The sequence below is a fragment of the Elgaria multicarinata genome, chromosome 16 (assembly GCF_023053635.1).
Source record: "Elgaria multicarinata webbii isolate HBS135686 ecotype San Diego chromosome 16, rElgMul1.1.pri, whole genome shotgun sequence".
NCBI lineage: Eukaryota > Metazoa > Chordata > Lepidosauria > Squamata > Anguidae > Elgaria > Elgaria multicarinata.
The window spans coordinates 26,742,323-26,748,443 of NC_086186.1; positions in this window are offsets into that span (position 1 = coordinate 26,742,323).

Genomic DNA, 6,121 nt, shown 5'->3' on the forward strand with positions numbered 1-6,121 from the left:
TGCCTGATCAAAATATTCCATAGGTTTATTTGGGTAAAGAGTTCTAGAACACTTCAGATGACCCACATGCATCTGTATAATGGATGTTTATGATTTCTTAAAAATTGGCTGTGAGGGAGGAGGGATAATGCTGGAGCTTTAATGGTTTGAAATACTGGCAATCAGTCTTACCTATATCCCACCACCCACCATCCGCCCCCAGAAAAGAATCAATGCTATGTGTTAACCACTTTGTTAATGTGAAGTGACTTCTAAGTGTCTTGCAGTGTTTAATTCTGGGGGTTTTATGTCTTGCAGCAATTAGTTGTGTGGAGTTCTCCTTACGCTGTTGGGTGGTTCATGTCCGTTTCCCCCCTCCTGCTTTTGTTATAAAAGAGAATGGTGAAAAGTTTATTATCATACAGGGTCTCTGATGCAACTTTACTTTCTGCAGCAGTTTCAAGGAGGTGGCGAACTGTGATTTGGAAACACACTTCTTTGTATTTATCTCAGCCTTTCAGCCCATGACAGGCCACCCAGCTGGCTGTCAATCAGTAAAATCAAACGATACAGGCCAAAAGACAAGGATACAATAATCAATAACAAGTAAAAACACAAAAATTAAAAGCCAATAACAAAATTTTAAAACAGGAAGAAAATCACAGCCCAGAGTGAGAGAATATTTGGAAGATCAACAAATGTATTAAAAGCAGGGGTGGAGGACATAGGGGTTTCCAAATGTTGGTAGACTGCAACTCCCATGATCCTTTACTGTCGGCTCTGCTGGCTACGGGCGATGGGAATTGTTGGCCAAAATACCTGGAGAGTCAGAAGTTGCCCATACCTGATCTATAGGAATAAAGGTCCTCTTGAGATCCAGCTATGACAAAAATCACCCAAAGCCTTGATAAATACAACAATCCTGGTTTTTATCCGACTTGATCCACAATGTCTGTCCCACTTCACAGGTTTGTTGAGTGACCAATCTCCCTTTACTAAGCCTTCACAATTATTTGGTTTTTCATTGCCAGAACAAATTGAAAGTGTTCCGCAAAGTACTCTTCTGGATCAGGCCTTATCCGCAAGGGGCATGGCGGGTGGAGAAAGTGAGAGGCAAGAAAAACACAGAGGTTTCTACTCGCGCGAAAATCAAAGAACCACAGTAGGCTAGCAATACCTTTATTAGGACTTCGTATTAAAGATTCCAGTAGATAGATGCACTTTAGTTACAGCTACTTCCATATATCTGGATATCTCTAATCTATTACACTTTTCTGGCTTCACAATATGTTCTTGCAATAAGAATCCTTTTTCATTTCTTCCCCCCAACACTCTTCTTACAAATACTCTACATAACCTTTCCTCACGTCCCAAGTAATGGCCCAAGTTACTTCAGCTAATAGAAACACAAGTTGCAGAAATCGTATTTTTGACCTCCATTTTATTTATTGGTTTAAGGAAGCCATAAGCTTCCTATATTCCTATTAGGGTGGAAGATTCATTCAAGAGCTTTGCTAATTGTTGTGCCACTCGGTCAATTTTAACCATCATCCACTTCTTTTTTATGAACATCAGAAGAGCCCTGCTGGATCAGACCAAGGGTCCATTTAGTCCAGCGCTCTGTTCACACAGTGGCCAACCAGCTGTCAACCAGGAAACCACAAGCAGGACACAGTGCAACAGCACCCTCACACCCATGTTCCCCAGCAACTGGTGCACACAGGCTTACTGCCTCTGATATTGGAGGTAGCATATAGCCATCAGAAGTAGCCATTAATGGTCTTGTCCAGGAATTTGTCCAACCCCCTTTTAAAGCCATCCAAATGGGTGGCCATCACTACATCTTGTGGTAGCAAATTCCATAGTTTAACACTGCACTGTGTGAAGGAAGTACTTTTTATCTGTCCTGAATCTCCCACCATTCAGCCTCATGGGATGACCCCTTTGGGTTCTAGTATTATGAGAGCGGGAGAAAAATGTCTCCCTATGCACATTTTCCACACCATGCTATCAATTTGAATTATATGCTTCTGGTGTATAGTATACCCCTCATTAAGAATTAGCTGGAATTTGAAAGCTGTTAAAGGAAAGCTGTTAAAAACGGTTTTCGGCTACATCTCCCATAGTGCCTGACCATTGGCCATGCCGGTTGATTATTATGGGAGTTGTAGTCCAAAACTTCTAGAGGGTTCCAGATTGCCTTCCCCAAGGTTACGGCATCAACAAGGCCCTTTGCGTAGGGTGCTGCTGACTCTTCCTGTGTGGACGCATTAATTTCCCAGACAGCCCCTGCATGAGAGCAAAGTTTGTCTGACACTTGAAGAAGGATAGCATTTTTTGGCTCGGCAATCTGGCCAGGTTGTCTTGGCCATTTACCTCCTGGGCTGTACGCTTCTCTGAGTCTCGATATCTTCATTTCTCACTACCTAACAAGCCCAGGAATTACAGGAAAGTAATTTTCTCCGCAAGACAAAGGGCAGCTGCTGTGTAGCCAGCCCTTTCTAAATTACGTCCTTCTGCCATCGCAGCAAATTTAAGCTTTCCAGCTCATGATAAACCCATCAAAGAAACGTCGGGTTCCAGCCAGCCGCCGGCCCAGATCAGACTCCCGTGCTGAGCCTGTTCTTTGCAGACGTTGGAGCCATTACTGTGACTCTTGCCTAGTTACTCTTAGCTGTGGAATTTAGAATCAAACTGTCAGGACTCCTAGCGGGCTTCCAAATGGATGTCTTCTGGCGCTGTCAGTCAATAGATGCTGTGCAGCAATTCTGCCTTATGGATTTTCTGTGGTAAGAAACAAGACACGGAAGTGGTGGGAAAACATGGCAGGGTTACAAATAGGAGATAACATGTGGACACCTACCCACCCACCCGGTTAAAACTCTGAATGAAGCAGGGAGACTGCACAATAAAAGCCTCCCCTGGATTTCTAAATATTAGATATCCATGGATGCAACTGGTCTGCCTAAAGGTACAGCTATATGCGTGTTTAGACAGGAAAAAAAGTCCTCCAACTCCCAGCATGGAATCCTCCAACTCCCCAGGCTGGCTGGGGAATGCTGGCAGTTGGAGGACTTATTTTCTGTCAAATCATGACACCCTAAACTGCAGCTCAGCTTTCAGTTTTATACTGGAAAAACAAAGTTCTAGTCCTCACGGCTGTGCAAGAAAACTGTAAACTGTAGGGAAAGGCAACTTTATTCGGGAGCCATCATCAAACCGGGGGTCGAGGGGGTCATGTTTCCCTGCCATCACTTTGCCTTCTGCTTCTGCCCCACAAAAGGGCAAACAGCTTCCTCTTTCTTCATGCATATGCTGATCGCGAGATCCTCCCCCTGCATTCACACATGGCATGGAAGGGAGGAAGGAGGACGTCGCACCAGCCTTTTTTTTTTAAAGAAAAAGACAGAATCTGGAGCGCACCTGCTCCAGTGCAAAAGTAATTTTTTTAAAAAAAAGCCCCCACCCCGCTGCCCTCCCCACCCCCAATGGGCATAGAGCACTTGAAGAGCTCCGTACCCTGTGGCCGGTTCCCAGCTCCTCGCATTTACCCATGAGGAGCCGGGATGAAATCAGGACTGCTGCCCACATCTCCCGCGTTCTCAGGACTATCCCGAGACCATGGGAAAAATCCGAGAAAAAAAGGGTACAGCAATATCCCGGGGAAATGGAGGGATCATCCCACTCTGCCCCTGGGATCCCCTGTGCGTCTTGTGGATGCAATATACCGCCCCACAGCTGAAGTTCTCTGGGCGGTTCACAAAAACTAAAAACAGTAAACATTAAAAATATACAAAATTTAAAAACCGTCAGAAACATAAAAACAACAGTATAAAAACAGCAGCAGTTCCCTTAGGGTTCTGGGGTCCATTAAAAAACAAACTTAGCGTTCAATGCCTTTAAATGCGCAGGAGAAGAGGAAAGTCTTGACCTGGCGCCTGAAAGATAACAATGTTGGCGCCAGGCGAGCCTCATTGAGGAGATCATTCCACAGTCGGGGGGCCACCACTGAGAAGGCCCTCTCCCTTGTTGCCATCCTCCGAGCTTCCCTCAGAGTAGGCACTCAGAGGAAGACCTTAGATGTTGAGCGCAGTGTATGGGTAGGTTCACGTCAGGAGAGGCGTTCCATCAGGTATTGCGGTCCCAAGACACGTAGGGCTTTATAGGTTAAAACCAGCACCTTGAATTGGGCTCGGAAACGTATAGGCAGCCCATGCAAGCGGGCCAGAATCGGTGTTATATGCTCAGACCGCCCTGTTCCAGCTCTCAATCTGGCCGCCGCATTTTGCACAAGCTGCAGCTTCTGGACCATCTTCAAAGGCTGCCCCATGCAGAGGGCATTGCAGTAATCTAATTTGGAAGTTACCAGAGTATGGACAACTGAAGCTAGGTTATCCCTGTCCAGATAGGGGCGTAGCTGGGCAACCAACCGGAGTTTGTAGAAGGCACTCAGTGCCACCGAGGCCACCTGAGCCTCAAGTGACAGAGATGGTTCTAGGAGAACCCCCAAGCTATGAACCTGCTCCTTCAGGGGGAGTGCAACCCCATCCAGAACCAGTTGAACGCACCCACCCCTCCGATCAGTGGAACCACCCACCAGCAGCATCTCAGTCTTGTCTGGATTGAGTTTCAGTTTATTAGCCCTCATCCAGTCCATTGTCACAGCCAAGCACCGGTTCTGCACATCCACAGCCGCGCCTGATGAAGATGAAAAGGAGAAGTAGAGCTGCATGTCATCAGCGTACTGATGACAGCGCACTCCAAAACTCCAGATGACCGCACCCAATGGTTTCATGTACATGTTAAACAGCATGGGAGACAAGACTGACCCCTGCGGAACCCCATTCTGGAGAGTCCACGGGGCCAAGCAATGTTCCCCAAGCACCACCTTCTGGAGCCGACCTGCCAAGTAGGAGCGGAACCACTGCAATGCAGTCCCTCCCACTCCCAACTCAGCCAGACGTTCCAGAAGGATACCATGGTCGATTGTATCGAAAGCTGCAGAGAGATCAAGGAGAATCAACAGAGTCACACTCCCCCTCCTGTCTTTCTCCCGACATAGGTCATCATACAGGGCGACCAAGGCTGTTTCCGTGCCAAAACCAGGCCTGAAACCCAACTGAAATGGATCCAGATAATCACTCTCATCCAAGAGTGTCTGGAGCTGGCCCACAACCACCTGTTCAAGGACGATGATTCCGAATGATCCCGGGACGATCCCTGGGATATTACCTGGTGTAGACATGCCCTTTGGCTCAGGCTGATCTTCCCTTGCTGTTGTACTTGCTTCAATAGCCATTGGTGGCTCTTGTTCCTTTGGGTGGATGGGCCAGGTTGGTTTCCCCTTTAGCTTAATGTTATTCCTGGGAAGCAGGGGGCAGGCTCTCCCCAGGGTTTCAGATGTGGGTTTTTCCTAGGCCTACTCAGAGGCCTCATCTACACCAAGCAGGATATTGCACTATGACACTGGTATGAAAGTGGTATATAAAAGGCAGGAGCCACACCAAGCAGGATTTAGCGGTATGGAAGCAGTATATGGTCTGTGTCAATGGGCCCCAACAGTTGTCAGTGCACTTCAATACCGCTATAAAGCAGTAGTGTGGCTCCTGCCTTTTATATACCGCTTTCATACCACTTTCATTATGCAATATCCTGCATGGTGTAGATTAGGCAAGAGATGCTGGGGGTTGAACCTTTTTCATGCAAGGGAAATGCTCTCCCACTGAACAGGTTGGAAGGAGAGGAGCAAGGCAGGTCAGAATATCAGAACATCAGAAAAGCCCTGATACTGGATCAGACCAAGGGTCCAGGTTTCATAATGTAGCCATCACGTGAGAAGATGATCGCTCCTCTTGTCTGTGGTAGAATTAATGGTGAAATGTATTTCTTTCAGGGGCTATTGATGGCTAGAGGGTGCTTGCTTAAAGAAGAGTCGATGACTTTTGTTGACTGGTGCCTGCTAGGTACTGACGGGGTCTACCTATTTGGGCGGGGCTGGAGACAAATAGCTTGGCCACTGAACTGTAGCTGAGCGAAAGAGGTCAATGGGGGAGTCTCCTAGGAAGTCAGCTCTTTGAGGACTTGTTTCAGAGGCTTTATCAGCACCCATCTTCTCTCGCAGGAATGACCTTTACCTCATTGC